This window comes from Canis lupus, chromosome 12 (assembly GCF_011100685.1).
Source record: "Canis lupus familiaris isolate Mischka breed German Shepherd chromosome 12, alternate assembly UU_Cfam_GSD_1.0, whole genome shotgun sequence".
Taxonomy (NCBI): domain Eukaryota; kingdom Metazoa; phylum Chordata; class Mammalia; order Carnivora; family Canidae; genus Canis; species Canis lupus.
This window is the reverse complement of record NC_049233.1, coordinates 28,247,853-28,266,798: the sequence shown is the minus strand read 5'-3', so window position 1 is coordinate 28,266,798 and position 18,946 is coordinate 28,247,853. Positions and strand designations below refer to the sequence as shown.

The following is an 18,946-nucleotide window of genomic DNA, read 5'->3' as shown; positions in this document are numbered from 1 at the left end:
ACTGGGATCATTTCTGAATCTCCCTTTCTCTTATACTAGAGCAACAAATAAATCTTAGAGGATAGCTCAGTATTGGAGGAAAGGAAATAAACCCTCAGATCATCAGGTTTCCACATCTACTACTGAATTATCTTATTGCCCTGCTATGTAATTCCTTTATCACTAGTGGTTTTGCAGCTTTCATATTCAACTTGGGATATGGGAAGCTTTCAGAAGACTGGAAAACTGAATGAATATGAAAAGCCTCACTGTGTGCATGAAGCCATTTCCTTTGAGTTCCTGTAATTCTCTGGGGGATATTTCAGAGGAAAGGTAACCAGCTCATAATTACTCAAAAAACTCACTGATTTCTTTTCCTCTTCTTGAAGAATTACTCACTTTTCATGCCCTCAAAATACTTCTTTCTCTTCCTCATCTAAATCCCTAACATAATCTACCCAAATAAATTTAGACATTAACAAAAGAGGAAGAGATGATTGCATTTAATAGATCCTAGTATAGGTCCTGAGCTGCAGATTGCAAAGTATCACTATGCCATGGCCTCAGGCTAGATCCAAGTCACTGAATAAAATGTGGGGCTTTCCCCATTTGCAAACGTTTGTGTAGCCAAACAAAATTAAGCATTTTGTAAAACAGCATTATAAAATTGAATGCCATTCGTTGATGTGCAGTTCTCAAATAAGAAAAATAATGGAGTTTATCAATCCTCTTCCTTACTAGAATTTATACTGGAATTGGCTATTTCCCATAAACAGAATGTGGGCTTGCTTGTGAGTCAGTAACAACAACAGTAACAAAAAGTAGATGTGATGTCAATGTTCTTTCTAGATAGATTCTGGATGTGTGACATTTACCTGGATACCCAAAGTTACTGTACAATGATAGACTTCAAAGAGAACCTCCACCCCCAGACATGTGAGAGGTACCAACTGGGGTGGAACCCTACCCTTCTGTTGCATAAATGCTCTGTGGTCTTATTCTGCTTCATTATACTAGAATGTAGATCCCAAATACATTAGGTTCAAAAATAAAAATAAAAGATAGCATTAAAAGCAACAAATACAAAAAAAAAAAAAAAAAAAAAAAAGGTTTGCTCAGCTTCCATAGATCACCTGTTCTCCAAAGTGAGCAGAATTTTTAAGTTTTTAATGGATATCAGAAATGCAAGCAAAATAATAATCTATTTTTTTGTAAGATTTTATTTGAGAGAAAGTAGAGGCAGGGAGAGGGGCGCCAAAGGAGAAGGGCAAGCAGACTTCTGCTGAGTGGAAAGCCCACCAGGAGCCCAGAACCCTGAGATTATGACCTGAGTTTAAATAACTTAACTGACTGAGCCACCTAGGCACCCACAAAAACTAATAATCTTTTAACTGTTTTACAGTTTCCAAGAATCCGACTGAAGTACTAAGTCTAAAAGACTAGGATAAATCATTCTCTTATATTTTTCAGGGTTTTTCTTTTTAAGATTTTATCTATTCATGAGAGAGAGAGAGAGAGAGAGATCATGAGCAGGGGTAGGGGCAGAGGGAGAGAGAGAAGCTGAGCAGAGAGACCCATGTGGTGCTTGATCCCAGGACCCAGAGATAATAACCTGAGCCAAAGGCAGCCGCCTAACCAACTGAGCTAACCAGGTGCTCTGAAATTTTTCAGATTTTATAAGCTGAAAATATAGTCTAACATTTAATGTAAATTTTGTAGGGACATTACAATAATGCATTCCAAGGCAGACAGTTCATTGGAATTGCTTGTAAATGTACATAGATTTATCATAATCTCAGTAGCCTCATGTATTTTATTGTATTTATTTTTTCATGGTTTCAGAGTTTTCATTGCTCAATATAAAGTAACGACTCAATAAAGAACTAAGTAGTGACACCTTCTGCAAGTATTAACATGAAATAAGATTAAAATACATTTCTTATTCAATTATTTTATTTTCCCAAAATAAGCATTATTTCTATTTCCCCCACCACAAAATGGATGATGAAGCCCTAATGGAGTTAGTCTAGAATGCTAAAAATTATGGTAAACTATAGTATGGAAATTCTGAGAAATTGGAGGCATTATGGTGCTGTTTTAAGGTCCTTATAAAATGTTTTAGATAAATAGTAATTTTTTAAAATGTTTTTCAGGGCAGCAATCAAGGATTTGTGTTAGAGAACAAATTGCAGATCCTTCCAGAGTGGTAGTAGCTCTGAATGGAACCATCTGGTAAAGAACAATAGGTTCAACTAGAACATGAAGAAAATAAATTTGAATATTCTAGTAGACTTACAATCTGTCAGATACTACCAGCCATTAAGATGCCTAACCACATTTCTCTGGTAATAATACACTGTTATATTAATACCATAGAAATTGTTTATATGTGATCATGATAATTATGTTCATCTTTCATCTTTATAGGAAAATCTATATTGCAACCCATAAGATTATAATCTATCTTCCTTGGTTGAAATATATAAACATTGTCCTTACTTTTGACCTTGTCTCTTGCTTAGATTTTAAGTATCTGCATTAAGAGTTTCTCAAAGAAATGGTATCACAGCATGGTTTTAATTTCTTAATTTGAGTAAATAGCTGTAGTTTTCAAAAACCAAATTATAATTATTATTAACTAATTGAGATGTCTCTGAAATAACTGTTGCATGACTAACCCTTTCTACTTGAAGGGTAGAAATGACTATTTGATTATTTGTGGCTATTATGGGTCAACTAAATAACTTGTGGTGCCTGTTGTAAAATGAAAATGTGAGCTTCTAATACAAACAATGAAAAAATGTGTTGTTACAATTTCTAAAATATAAATCTTTTTTTCTTTCTTCCATGGTCTCTCTAGGCTTGTTTTATTTGCCATTATCATTGTTCTAAATAAAGTGAAGTCTGATTAGGTTATTCTAGGAAAGAAATATATTTTATTCTTATGACATTTTTAAAGAAACAACTCTAGAAACTTGTCATGTCACAGTGGATTATTATAGTCATTCATCCCACAGTAATGATCTTAGTCTGCATTCATGTTAATAAACTATCCATCACATTTTCTATGTGCCTAGATTCAAAGTAATGAATAAAAACTAGTACATTACATTGTTCCTTCCCAAGTTCTGGGGACATGCAACTCGGAAAGCAAAGTATATTGATGTATTGAAGCAAAGTATATTGATATTCCACCAGACAGTGGAATATCATAAAGTAATATGAAATTCTAAGTTGTATCCCCCTGTTTCCCAGACAAATCCTTCAGATTATTGTGAAATTTCCCTTTGTAGGATTTATCATGAATTGTTAGTTGGCATTTTGTGTTATTCCTTTAGTCTCTCTCTTCTCTTAGTTAGTTAGTAAGTTCCCCTTGACTGATTTTCACTTCATTTTTGTATCCCTCCTCCTTGGCTCAGTTTCTGACAAGTAATGAGACTCTGAATACATAATAAATATGACCAGTTAGCAAATATAGAAATGCCTAGTAAAAAAAAAACATTTAACAATAGGGATATAATATTAAAAGTATTTAGAAAGGAAAATGCTTGGTTACCAGGAAAGACTCCACAGAAAAGATGAAATAGTAACAATTATGGTAATGAGCCAAAGGGTAGAAAGAGTTTTGAAAAGATTTGGTAATCAATAGTTCTTAATGATTCTGAGAATACTTTAAAGTAGTTTTATTGTTACTGAATCAGAGTTAGTGCAATAATACTGGAAGAATAAAGATGACTTTAGGAAAATTAACATTTATATTATTTCTTTATTCTTTACAGGTTTCTATATTGAATTTATGTAAAATATTCCAGGAAATGAGTCATCTCTTTGTTGTTTATTCAGTACTTAAAAAATATAATTTTATTTTTAACAACATGATCCTTATTTTTCATTTATTAGGATATCTCATTTTTATAAAAGAAATATTCATACAAGTTTCTTCGAACAAATAAAGGAAAAAGAATAAGAATAATAAATTCAAAAGCTATCATGGAATGTTTCAAAAATTGTTAAAGTTTAAATTAACACATTTCAGAGGCATTCTTATGAATTTTCATTAATCAGTAGTATAAACTGTCAGAAGAAAAACTTTGAGATAGGTTTAGAACTTCAGTTGCTAATTTTTTAGCATATAGCTAATCATGAATACTAAATTAAATTCATTTTTATGAAACTGCCAGGACCAAACTATCATCTTCTCATAACAGAAATATAAAACTCTAAAGAGCCTTAAATTAATCTAATCATAATATAAGCTTCTGTTTTTAAGATTTTGCAACATGGATCATCATCTGTATTTTTCTTTATTTTCATTCTAACATGGAATAGGATATGTAGTCTATCAATGTTGAATTATATCACATATATATTACTAAAATGCTACCTACAACTTTATAATAGGAAAACTCATGATAGTCCAAAGGAAAAATAAATAATTTCTCAGATCCTATACAGGAATTTTAACAGTGATATTTATATTTGTATCTTACTAATATTATTAAGTTTTCAATAATATATAAAATAATTCAAATGTCTTCAACCATTTTTTCTTTGGTTTAAGAAAGTGAAACCCGAAAAATAAAAAATAAAAATAGATAAAAATAAATTAAAAAAAGAAAGTGAAACCCAACTCATTACATAATTTAATTGCTATAAAATAGAAATAGTTCATTAAAATGTGTTATACAGTATAATTATTATTTTTATTTTTAAAAACCATATTTTGAATTTTTCCCAAATGGATATATTAGTATTTGGAAAAGGTATATCCATACAATCTTAAGATCAATTGTATCAGTATCCAAACTTGAATGCAAAAAAAGTCCGAAAATTTATACTGTACTATGAATTGAGTGCTTTGGACTTGACATTTCAATATTAAAATGTAACATATCCTATAAATTCATGACAAAATTACCCCATTAACATACTTAGATTCATTTAAATAAAGTTCTGTGCAATCTCAGGCATATATTAGAGAAAGACAGAGGAACAATGAAGGAAACATACGGGAATCATCAATATAGATTTCTACCACTTTTTTCCCTTAGAGCATAATTAATGAGAATATTCCTATATGCAAATACTCAAAGCTATATTAAAATTAAGAAAAAATAGTGATCATGGTTTTGCTCCATATGTCTGAAAGGGTCTTAATTATACCCATTTCTATCTGTGTGCACCTTATCTTAAATGTCCCTTCTCCTCTACACAAACACAAACCCACACGCAAACTTTCTCTCACCACACACACTCTTTCTAGAATAATTAATTTTAGGTAAAAAATCAGTCTTTGTATTGAGAAAGGACTTAGAGAAAATGAAGTAGAGTGGCCTCAAGTTTTACAGAAATTGGTAGTGGACAATAGAAGTACTTAGAGAAAAAGTTCACATAGAATAATTTGTGACAGATTGTATATACAAAACTTCAAATTTTTGCCAAGGAGGCCAATCTTATTCTGATTTCTTTGCTCTTATAGCAGTATTTCCAGATGAGAAATTGCAGCCAAACAAATGCGAAGTAAAAATTATGCCAATTGAATAATATACTAGACATCTACTTTTCCAATAGAACTCCTAGAGCTCACTTTACCCATTTTCAGTCTTTGAACCATTGTTGCAACCTAGTTGACACTGTGAGTGTATTTATTGTAGATTTGGCTTTTATTTGTCAACAATCATCTTAAACATACATTTTAAATAGACAATAAAATTCCCCACAAAAGTTGTTTGCAGTCTTCTCCCTCCTATTCAACAACACAATCCCCTTATTCCATGATAGCAATTAAAAGCCATCCAGCACAAGTGCCATCTTTGTTCTTCTCATTTCAACAGCTCTGTGTGGACACTCTTTTCACACATCTTTAGAACTTATTTACAACGTCACTGTTCTCTTTCCTCATCTCAGAGCAGGAATTCATTTCCTGCCTTTCAATGTGTGCTGAATATCATTCTCAACCAACTGAGCTGTGGGGGGGATTTGTTTATAATCAGTCAATAACTTCCTGTATTGCATTTTAATTCCCCTGCTTCATTGATATTTCTCTTGTTTTTGTAAATATATTTTGATCCTTTCTTTAAGGGGAAAAAAAAGCAAATGAACAACAAAATCAAAATGCCTTCTCTCTTCCCTAATGCCTTTCCTGGCATCAGTCTTATTTCTTCCCTTTCTTTCATCAATAAAAATTTTAAGACGTATGTACATTTGCTTTTTTCTTTCTTTATTTTCTCATGAGGTACTTGCCTTTCAAAATATTCAGTTATTATCTTTAATGCATACCAAAGCTAAACTCTCATTTTTCTCTTTCACCCCATTATACCAATATAGTCTCACAAATTAGAGACTTAAAATTTTGATCCTCTTTGTGTTCTGATAAATTTCCTTTCTTCCTTAGTGTATCAGTCATTTATAGCCATAATAACATTGGGTAGAAGCTAGCATCTGTTTCATACTCACTAATTGTAGATTAGCTAGAATTCAGCTAAGTTAGACTTGGCTCAGTTGGATTTGTTTCCTTGCTGTGAACTGAGTTTACCTGTTTCTCGTTCTCCTACACCTTCAACCACCTGAGGCATCATCTTCTTATGAGGAAAGACAGATGTATAGCAGGCCAAGTCAAATCAGAAAAACAGACCTTGAGTATTGCTCATATCATTTTCACTGTCATTTCACTAAACAAAGTAAGTCATAAGTATGCTCAACATCAATTGATCAGGGAACAATATTCCTCTCATGGAAAGAAATAGGGCATGAATATTTGCTAAGCAAAAATCTAAGTTACTTAACTTGAGTTTTATGATACTATATAGCCTTGGTGTGATTTCAATTCCATTTTCAAATAAAGCTAAAAGTGATGATACATTTGACAGACATTATAGTATTCAGTGGAGTATGTGTCATTGGACAGCAAACTGACTAGACCACTTCACAAATTAAAATTTAATTTTTCTTTTTTTTAAGATTTTATTTCTTTATTCATGAGAGATAGAGAGGCAGAGATGTAGGCAGAGGGAGAAGCAGGCTCTCTGCAAGGAGTCCAGTGTGGGAGTCAATCCCAGGACCCTGGGATCACATGCTGAGCCAAAGGCAGATGCTCAACCACTGAGCCACCCAGGTGTCCCTAATTTTTCTTTTGAGTTCTTTTACATCTATGTCCTCACATTTGGTGCAACAGACATGAGTGGAGCCCATGCCACGCTACAGGATTATGTCATTGTTCAAGTGTGATGTGATGAGATTATAGACTAAAATATTGTTGAGATAAAATCATGAAATTTTGTAAACGTAAAAACAGGCCTCACTTTTACTTTCTTTTTCCAATTGTTTTATTGCATAAAAAACACATAGCATTAAAATTTACTGAACCATGTGTTTTAAAGATTTTATTTACTCATTCTTGAGAGACACGGAGAGAGAGAGAGAGAGAGGCAGAGGGAGAAGCAGGCTCCCTGCAAGGAGCCCAATGTGAGACTCGATCCCAGATCACAGGATCACTACCCAGAGCCAAAGGCAGACACTCAACCGCTGAGCCACCCATACGTCCCTTTACTGAACCATTCTTAAGTGTACAGTTTAGTGGTATTAAGTCTATTTCTGTTGTAGAGCCATCACTACCATCCATCTCCATCCACCACCCACCAGTTTTTTCATCCTGCAAAGTTTCAGTTTATCAGTCATTAGTATTAGGATCTTTGTTAAATTTTTTTGAGAATTCATTTTTCAAGCCATCAGGTCCAGGGCTTTTCTTCACTTTTCTTTTTTATTTTATTTTTATTTTAATATTATTATACTGTAAATGCTTGTATTAAGAATAAAACTTCAGGGGGGAGGAGCAAGATGGCGGAAGAGTAGGGTCTCCAAATCACCTGTCTCCACCAAACTACCTAGAAAACCTTCAAATTATCCTGAAAATCTATGAATTCGGCCTGAGATTTAAAGAGAGACCAGCTGGAATGCAACAGTGAGAAGAGTTTGCGCTTCTATCCAGGTAGGAAGACAGGGGAAAAAGAAATAAAGAAACAAAAGGCCTCCAAGGGGGAGGGGCCCCGCGAGGAGCCGGGCTGAGGCCGGGGCGAGTGTCCCCAGGACAGGAGAGCCCCGTCCCGGAGGAGCAGGAGCTGCACCGACCTTCCCGGGCGGAAAGGGGCTCGCAGGGAGTTGGAGCAGGACCCAGGAGGGCGGGGATGCCCTCGGGCTCCCGGGGACACTAACAGCAACTGCGCACCCAGGAGAGTGCGCCGAGCTCCCTAAGGGCTGCAGCGCGCACGGCGGGACCCGGAGCAGCTCGGGGGGCTCGGGCGGCGGCTCCGCGGAGGGGGCTGCGCGGCCCCGGGAGCAGCTCGGAGGGGCTCGGGCAGAGGAAGAGGCTCCGTGCAGAGGGGGCTGCGCGGTTCCAGGAGCAGCTCGGAGGGGCTCGGGGGCGGCTCCGCGGAGGGAGCTGCGCGGCCCGGGAGCGCGAATCCACCAGCGCAGGCTCCGGAGCACAGGGCGCCCGGACACAGCCCAGGATCCCGCCTCCCCCCGGGACAGGCAGAGGCCGGGAGGGCCCAGGACAGCGAGGACGCTCCTGCCCCAGCTGAGCAGATCAGCGGCCCCGCCCCGGAGCCTCCAGGCCCTGCAGACGGAGAGCTCCGGAGTTCCTGCCGGAGCTGAATCCAGGTTTCCAGAGCTGCCCCGCCACTGGGGCTGTTCCTCCTGCGGCCTCACGGGGTAAACAACCCCCACTGAGCCCTGCACCAGGCAGGGGCACAGCAGCTCCCCCAACTGCTAACACCTGAAAATCAGCACAACAGGCCCCTCCCCCAGAAGACCAGCTAGACGGACAACTTCCAGGAGAAGCCAAGGGACTTAAAGAACACAGAATCAGAAGATACTCCCCGGTGGTTCTTTTTTTGTTTGTTTTTGTTTTTGTTTTTGTTTTTGTTTTGTTTTGCTTTTTGATTTGTTTCCTTCCCCCACCCCCTTTTTTCTCCTTTCTCTTTTTCTTCTTTTTTTTTTCGTTTTTTTTTTCTTTTTCTTCCCTTTTTTTTTCTCTTTCTCTTTTCTTTCCTTCTTTCTCTCCTCTCTTTTTCTCTTTTTCCCAATACAACTTGCTTTTGGCCACTCTGCACTGAGCAAAATGACTAGAAGGAAAACCTCACCTCAAAAGAAAGAATCAGAAACAGTCCTCTCTCCCACAGAGTTACAAAATCTGGATTACAATTCAATGTCAGAAAGCCAATTCAGAAACACTATTATACAGCTACTAGGTGGCTCTAGAAAAAAGTATAAAGGACTCAAGAGACCTCATGACTGCAGAATTTAGAGCTAATCAGGCAGAAATTAAAAATCAATTGAATGAGATGCAATCCAAACTAGAAGTCCTAACGACGAGGGTTAACGAGGTGGAAGAACGAGTGAGTGACCTAGAAGACAAGTTGATAGCAAAGAGGGAAACTGAGGAAAAAAGAGACAAACAATTAAAAGACCATGAAGATAGATTAAGGGAAATAGACGACAGCCTGAGGAAGAAAAACCTACATTCAATTGGGCGCAGAAAGGGCCAGAGGGCCAGAATATGTATTTGAACAAATTCTAGCTGAAAACTTTCCTAATCTGGGAAGGGAAACAGGCATTCAGATCCAGGAAATAGAGAGATCCCCCCCTAAAATCAATAAAAACCGTTCAACACCTCGACATTTAATTGTGAAGCTTGCAAATTCCAAAGATAAAGAGAAGATCCTTAAAGCAGCAAGAGACAAGAAATCCCTGACTTTTATGGGGAGGAGTATTAGGGTAACAGCAGACCTCTCCACAGAGACCTGGCAGGCCAGAAAGGGCTGGCAGGATATATTCAGGGTCCTAAATGAGAAGAACATGCAACCAAGAATACTTTATCCAGCAAGGCTCTCATTCAAAATGGAAGGAGAGATAAAGAACTTCCAAGACAGGCAGCAACTAAAAGAATATGTGACCTCCAAACCAGCTCTGCAAGAAATTTTAAGGGGGCCTCTTAAAATTCCCCTTTAAGAAGAAGTTCAGTGGAACAGTCCACAAAAACAAAGACTGAATAGATATCATGATGACACTAAACTCATATCTCTCAATAGTAACTCTGAATGTGAACGGGCTTAATGACCCCATCAAAAGGCGCAGGGTTTCAGACTGGATAAAAAAGCAGGACCCATCTATTTGCTGTCTACAAGAGACTCATTTTAGACAGAAGGACACCTACAGCCTGAAAATAAAAGGTTGGAGAACCATTTACCATTTGAATGGTCCTCAAAAGAAAGCAGGGGTAGCCATCCTTATATCAGATAAACTAAAATTTACCCCAAAGACTGTAGTGAGAGATGAAGAGGGACACTATATCATACTTAAAGGATCTATTCAACAAGAGGACTTAACAATCCTCAATTTATATGCTCCGAATGTGGGAGCTGCCAAATATATAAATCAATTATTAACCAAAGTGAAGAAATACTTAGATAATAATACACTTATACTTGGTGACTTCAATCTAGCTCTTTCTATACTCGATAGGTCTTCTAAGCAAAACATCTCCAAAGAAACGAGAGCTTTAAATGATACACTGGACCAGATGGATTTCACAGATATCTACAGAACTTCACATCCAAACTCAACTGAATACACATTCTTCTCAAGCGCACATGGAACTTTCTCCAGAATAGACCACATATTGGGTCACAAATCGGGTCTGAACCGATACCAAAAGATTGGGATTGTCCCCTGCATATTCTCGGACCATAATGCCTTGAAATTAGAACTAAATCACAACAAGAAGTTTGGAAGGACCTCAACCACATGGAGGTTAAGGACCATCCTGCTAAAAGATGAAAGGGCCAACCAGGAAATTAAGGAAGAATTAAAAAGATTCATGGAAACTAATGAGAATGAAGATACAACCGTTCAAAATCTTTGGGATGCAGCAAAAGCAGTCCTAAGGGGGAAATACATCGCAATACAAGCATCCATTCAAAAACTGGAAAGAACTCAAATACAAAAGCTAACCTTACACATAAAGGAGCTAGAGAAAAAACAGCAAATAGATCCTACACCCAAGAGAAGAAGGGAGTTAATAAAGATTCGAGCAGAACTCAATGAAATCGAGACCAGAAGAACTGTGGAACAGATCAACAGAACCAGGAGTTGGTTCTTTGAAAGAATTAATAAGATAGATAAACCATTAGCCAGCCTTATTAAAAAGAAGAGAGAGAAGACTCAAATTAATAAAATCATGAATGAGAAAGGAGAGATCACTACCAACACCAAGGAAATACAAACGATTTTAAAAACATATTATGAACAGCTATACGCCAATAAATTAGGCAATCTAGAAGAAATGGACGCATTCCTGGAAGGCCACAAACTACCAAAACTGGAACAGGAAGATATAGAAAACCTGAACAGGCCAATAACCAGGGAGGAAATTGAAGCAGTCATCAAAAACCTCCCAAGACACAAGAGTCCAGGGCCAGATGGCTTCCCAGGAGAATTTTATCAAACGTTTAAAGAAGAAATCATACCTATTCTCCTAAAGCTGTTTGGAAAGATAGAAAGAGATGGAGTACTTCCAAATTCGTTCTATGAAGCCAGCATCACCTTAATTCCAAAGCCAGACAAAGACCCCGCCAAAAAGGAGAATTACAGACCAATATCCCTGATGAACATGGATGCAAAAATTCTCAACAAGATACTGGCCAATAGGATCCAACAGTACATTAAGAAAATTATTCACCATGACCAAGTATGATTTATCCCTGGGACACAAGGCTGGTTCAACACCCGTAAAACAATCAATGTGATTCATCATATCAGCAAGAGAAAAACCAAGAACCATATGATCCTCTCATTGGATGCAGAGAAAGCATTTGACAAAATACAGCATCCATTCCTGATCAAAACTCTTCAGAGTGTAGGGATAGAGGGAACATTCCTCGACATCTTAAAAGCCATCTATGAAAAGCCCACAGCAAATATCATTCTCAATGGGGAAGCACTGGGAGCCTTTCCCCTAAGATCAGGAACAAGACAGGGATGTCCACTCTCACCACTGCTATTCAACATAGTACTGGAAGTCCTAGCCTCAGCAATCAGACAACAAAAAGACATTAAAGGCATTCAAATTGGCAAAGAAGAAGTCAAACTCTCCCTCTTCGCCGATGACATGATACTCTACATAGAAAACCCAAAAGTCTCCACCCCAAGATTGCTAGAACTCATACAGCAATTCGGTAGCATGGCAGGATACAATATCAATGCCCAGAAGTCAGTGGCATTTCTATACACTAACAATGAGACTGAAGAAAGAGAAATTAAGGAGTCAATCCCATTTACAATTGCACCCAAAAGCATAAGATACCCAGGAATAAACCTCACCAAAGATGTAAAGGATCTATACCCTCATAACTATAGAACACTTCTGAAAGAAATTGAGGAAGACACAAAGAGATGGAAAAATATTCCATGCTCATGGATTGGCAGAATTAATATTGTGAAAATGTCAATGTTACCCAGGGCAATATACACGTTTAATGCAATCCCTATCAAAATACCATGGACTTTCTTCAGAGAGTTAGAACAAATTATTTTAAGATTTGTGTGGAATCAGAAAAGACCCCGAATAGCCAGGGGAATTTTAAAAAAGAAAACCATATCTGGGGGCATCACAATGCCAGATTTCAGGTTGTACTACAAAGCTGTGGTCATCAAGACAGTGTGGTACTGGCACAAAAACAGACACATAGATCAGTGGAACAGAATAGAGAATCCAGAAGTGGACCCTGAACTTTATGGGCAACTAATATTCGATAAAGGAGGAAAGACTATCCATTGGAAGAAAGACAGTCTCTTCAATAAATGGTGCTGGGAAAATTGGACATCCACATGCAGAAGAATGAAACTAGACCACTCTCTTTCACCATACACAAAGATAAATTCAAAATGGATGAAAGATCTAAATGTGAGACAAGATTCCATCAAAATCCTAGAGAAGAACACAGGCAACACCCTTTTTGAACTCGGCCATAGTAACTTCTTGCAAGATACATCCACGAATGCAAAAGAAACAAAAGCAAAAATGAACTATTGGGACTTCATCAAGATAAGAAGCTTTTGCACAGCAAAGGATACAGTCAACAAAACTAAAGACAACCTACAGAATGGGAGAAGATATTTGCAAATGACATATCAGATAAAGGGCTAGTTTCCAAGATCTATAAAGAACTTATTAAACTCAACACCAAAGAAACAAACAATCCAATCATGAAATGGGCAAAAGACATGAACAGAAATCTCACAGAGGAAGACATAGACATGGCCAACATGCATATGAGAAAATGCTCTGCATCACTTGCCATCAGGGAAATACAAATCAAAACTACAATGAGATACCACCTCACACCAGTGAGAATGGGGAAAATTAACAAGGCAGGAAACAACAAATGTTGGAGAGGATGCGGAGAAAAGGGAACCCTCTTACACTGTTGGTGGGAATGTGAACTGGTGCAGCCACTCTGGAAAACTGTGTGGAGGTTCCTCAAACAGTTAAAAATATACCTGCCCTACGACCCAGCAATTGCACTGTTGGGGATTTACCCCAAAGATACAAATGCAATGAAACGCCGGGACACCTGCACCCCGATGTTTCTAGCAGCAATGGCCACGATAGCCAAACTGTGGAAGGAGCCTCGGTGTCCAACGAAAGATGAATGGATAAAGAAGATGTGGTTTATGTATACAATGGAATATTACTCAGCTATTAGAAATGACAAATACCCACCATTTGCTTCAACGTGGATGGAACTGGAGGGTATTATGCTGAGTGAAGTAAGTCAGTCGGAGAAGGACAAACATTATATGTTCTCATTCATTTGGGGAATATAAATAATAGTGAAAGGGAATATAAGGGAAGGGAGAAGAAATGTGTGGGAAATATCAGAAAGGGAGACAGAACGTAAAGACTGCTAACTCTGGGAAACGAACTAGGGGTGGTAGAAGGGGAGGAGGGCGGGGGGTGGGAGTGAATGGGTGACGGGCACTGGGTGTTATTCTGTATGTTAGTAAATTGAACACCAATAAAAATAAATAAATAAATAAAAATAAATAAATAAATAAATAAATAAAAAAAATAAAAAAATAAAAGAGAAAATAAAATAAAATAAAATAAAATTCTCCTTATATTTTACACATAAAAAAAAAAGAATAAAACTTCAAATAAATATGCAACTTAACATTATGCCACAAGGAACTAGACAAAGAAAACTTAGCTGAAATTTAGTAGAGGAAGGAAATAACAACAACAACAACAAAACAGAAATAAAATATAGACCAGCATAAACAATAACACTACATTGAAAGTTATGACAATTTCTTGTTTTTTTTTTTTTTTAAAGATTTATTCAAGGGTGTCTAGGTAGCTCAGTGATTTTTGCTCAGATTATGATCTCCTGGTTATTGAGATCAAGCCACACATCAGGATCTGTGCTCAGCAGGAAGTTTGCTAGAAGATTCTCTCCATATGCTCTTCCCCCCACTTGCATGTTCTCTCTTTCTCAAAAATAAAAAAATAAATCTTTTTAAAAATTTTTAAAGATTTATTTTAGAGAAAGAGGGCATGTGTGCACAATCGGGGAAATGGCAGAAGGAGAGGGAGAGAGAATCCTCAAGCAGACTCCCCATTAAGTGGGGAGCCCAACGTGGGGCTTGATCTCAGAACCCTGAGAACATGACCAGAGCCAAAATCAAGAATCGACCACATAATAGACTCATATAACAGACTGAGCCATCCTGGCACCCCTGAAAGTTATGACCAATTTTTCTAAAAAATAGACAAAATCGACAAACGTTAAGAAACAAAAAGAGAAAGAGAACATTTCAAAAACCAAAATGAGAAATGGAGGAGAGAACAGCACAATGGATACTACAGAAATACATAGTAGGATAACAGATTACTATAAATAACTGTATGTTAACAGATCAAATAATGTAGGAAATAAACAGATAATTCCTAAAAATGCACAGGTTACCTAGATGGAATCATGTGTCTTGAACCCAAGGAATAGGAAATCTTCTTAAAGCAGTAACAAGAATGAAAGTTGAATTAGGAATAAAAAAATCTTCCAGCACAGAAAATCCCAAAGCTACATGATTTCTTTGGTGAAGTCTACCAAACATTTAAAAAAATAATAACAATCTTTATCAAAATCTTACAAATAATAGAATAGAGAGAACACATTCAGAATCATTCTATGAGGCTACTATTACCCTGACACCACAGCAGGATAAAAACAATATAAAAACAACAACAAAACAAAACTAGTTCACCTAATACAAATCTTGCTACTACAGCTTTCTTCTGACATTCATTTGTGTGATAAATGTTTCTGTACCCTGTCACTTTCGATCTGCAGGTGTCTTTAGGTCTGTAATGAGTCTCTTGTAAAAAAAAAAAAAAAAGTATAATAATTTAATTTAATTTTAATTTAAAAAATGAGACTCTTATAGGCAACATATAGATAGGTCTTGGGTTTTGTGGGGTTCTTTTTGCTTTTTTAAAATCATTCTGTCACCCTATGTCTTTTGATTGGAATATTTTGTCTATTTAAAGTCTACTCATTTTGTCTATTCAAAGTAATCATTGGTAGAGATGTATTTATTGCCATTTTATTACTTGTTTTGTCATTGTTTCTGGAGATTTTCTCTAATTCTTTCTTGCCTTTGTCACTTTTGGTCTATCCTTGCACTGAAAGAGTCTCATTTTAACATTTCTTGCAGGGCTGGTTTAGTGGTCTTGAACTCCTTTAGTTTTTGTCTAGAAAACTCTTCATCTCTCCTTCTATTCTGAATGATAGCCTTGATGGGTAGAGTATTCTTGGCTGCAGATTTTTCCCATTCAGCACTTTGAATATATGAAGCCACTCCCTCTGGCTTACCAAGTTTTTGTTGAGAAATCCCGAGCTAGCATTTTAAGTTTCCCCTTGTAAGTAAATGACTTCTTTTGTCTTGCTGGTTTTAAGATTTTTTTCTTTATCATTATATTTTGCAAATTTAATTACAATATGTCAGTTTTTTGTTTATTTCGATGGAATTTCCCTGTGCCTCTTGGATCTAAATGTCTGTTTCCTTCCCCAGGTTAGGGAAGTTTTCTGCTATTATTTCCTGAAATAAATTTTCTGCCCTCTTTACTTTCTCTTCTTTTTCTGGGACTCCTATAATACAAATGTTACTACATTTGATGAAGTTGCTGAGTTTCCTAAGTCTATTCTTGTGATCCATATTTTTTTTCTTTCTTTTGTTTAGCCTCATTATTTTCCATTATTTTGTCTTTTATGTCATTGGTTCATTCTTCAGCTTTTTCCAGCCTGATGTTCATTGCATTGTTTCCAATCTCATTTACTGCATTCTTCAACTCTGATTATTTTTTTAACTCTTCTATCTCTGTGATAAGAGTCTCATGGAGGTCTTCTGTTCTTTTCTCAAGCCCAGTGAGTATCCTTATGACTGTGGCTTTAAATTCTCCATCAGGTATGTTATCTATATCTGTTTCACTTAGATCTCTGGCTATGGCCTTTTCTTGTTATTTCATTTGGGATAAATTTCTCCATCTGGCATTTTGTCTAAGTCTCTGCCTTACTCTCTGTGTTAGAAAAGACAGTTATACCTTCTGTTCTTGAAACTAATTGTCTTATAAAGAAGAGATCATGTAGTGCCAAGGGCCTGGCACCTCAGGAAATGTCTCTATCGTGAGTTGCATGCACTCTGCTATTGTGTTTTTCTGCTGTATCCTTCAGGAGATTTGTCTACAAAGGCCCTCCTTGTCTACTATCAGCAGTGTTTTGTCCCTGGCCTGAATGTAGTGAGTTTTAACTATGTGTGCTCTGGCCTGCTCGTGAAATGAGACCTGACATTAATTCCACCATCACTGAGGCTCAGCAGAACTCTTAGGTCAGGAGATGTGGTGTGAGTGGGCATTTGTGCCCATCTTCTGGCAGTGGAGCCCACCATGCTGGGACTGAGGTAAGCTTGTCTGAGAAGGGTGGTCCTGCTAGAACACAATGGGGTGGGACTCATTGTAAGCAAGTTGGGCAGCCAGTGTCTGCTCTGAGCCACTCCCCATAGGTGGCTCTGTGTGTATGCTAAGGGGCAGGAGAAGGAAATGGCTCCAGCCAGCTCCTTTGTTCCCAGAGAGGTGTCTCTGTGAATGCTACCTGTCAGTGAAGTCCTCCTAGAATAGCTAACAGTCTCCTCTCTTGTGTGACCCTGGTGTTTTTTGGATTGCTGTTTTCACACTGTCTGCCTCGAGGTATTTGCCTGTCTTCTCTCTAGGAGCAGCACAATGTTCTCCTGGCTCTATTCCAGCCAAGCCTCCTAAACTTTAAAACTCTAGGCATTAAGCTCCTATGGTTGCAAGCACTCATGAAATTCAGCCCTTCTCATACTCCAAGCCAGTGGCTTTGGGGCAAAGTTCTTGTGCATTCCCCTGTGTGGTCTTCTGTCTCTTACCTTTTGCTCTGACCACAGCTCTCTCTCTACAACAGCACCTGTGATCCTTTTCTCCTCTATCCTGTCTCCACACTTCCTATCTTCTTCAATGTGGCCTCTTCTCTCCTTTAGTTGTGGAGTTTGTCCTGTCAGTCTCCATATCAAATTCTGGGGTAGTTAGGATGATTTGATAGTTATCTAATTGTGTCATAGAACAAGAACAGCTTAGGGTCCTTCTACGAGGCTCCAGTAGATCTTGTAAATCCTGAGCTTGATTTCTGATCCAATCTCAAAAAAGTGCAATGATACAATATTTGTCTTTCTGTGGTTGTGTTATTTTGCATAATGTTCTTGAAGTTCATCCATTTTATAGCATTTGTCGGAATTTCCTTACTTTTTTAAGGCTGAATAATATTCCATTAGTATACCATATATCACATTTTGTTTATCAGTTCATCAATCAGTAGACACTTGGGTGGTTTCAACAGTTTAGCTACCATGAATAATGCTGCTATGGACATTGGTGTACAAATATATCTTCAAGACCCTGCTTTTCTTTATTTTGAGTACATTCCCAGAATGGAATCACTGAATCATATATATGGTAATTCTTTTTTTTTATTTATTTTTTATTTTTTTATTTATGATAGTCACAGAAAGAGAGAGAGAGGCAGAGACATAGGCAGAGGGAGAAGCAGGCTCCATGCACCGAGAGCCCGACGTGGGATTCGATCCCGGGTCTCCAGGATCGCACCCTGGGCCAAAGACAGGCGCTAAACTGCTGTGCCACCCAAGGATCCCCAGTAATTCTTTTTTTTAATATTTGAGGAATTATAATATTTTTCCAGCAGCTGTGCCATTTTAAATCCCAATGGAATTTATTTATTTATTTATTTTTAAATTATTTCAGAGATTTTTTTTTTTTTATTTTTAGTTGTACAAAATTTTTACCCTGCTGGCTACATTAATTTCTAATAGTTTTTATTATTTTTGATATAATGATATTGTTTTCTTAATTTCCTTTTAGGATTGTTCATTGTTAGTGTATATAGATAGGAAATTTTTGTGTATGTGTTGAGTTTGAGTTCTGCTACTTTGCTGAAAATAAATTTCATTTATTAATTCTAATAGCTTTCTCTGGCATCTTTAGGGTTTCTGCATATAAAGCCGTATCATTTGTGAACAGAGATACTTTTGCTTCTTCCTTTCCAATTCAGATGCCTTTTATTTATTTTTCCTTGAAAAATTACTCTGGCAAGAACTTCCAGTACTATGTTGAATAGAAGTGGCAAAAGCAGACATCTTTGCCTTGCTCCTGATTTAGATGAAAAGCTTTCAGGTCTTCACCACTGAGTATGATGTCCATGGTGAATTTCTCATCTGTGGCGTTATTATGTTGATGTAATTTTAATCTATTTGTTTGTTAAGTGTTTTTATCATGAAATGATGTTGAATTTCAAATGCTTTTTCTATATCAATTGAAATG

General features: G+C 37.1%; 1 protein-coding gene across 1 annotated transcript in view; it reads left to right on the top strand.

The window, feature by feature from the left end:
* The window catches only part of EYS (eyes shut homolog), a 1,532,152-nt gene that overhangs the window by 669,825 nt on the left and 843,381 nt on the right, over positions 1-18,946 (top strand). The gene's annotated exons all lie outside the window — the stretch shown is intronic.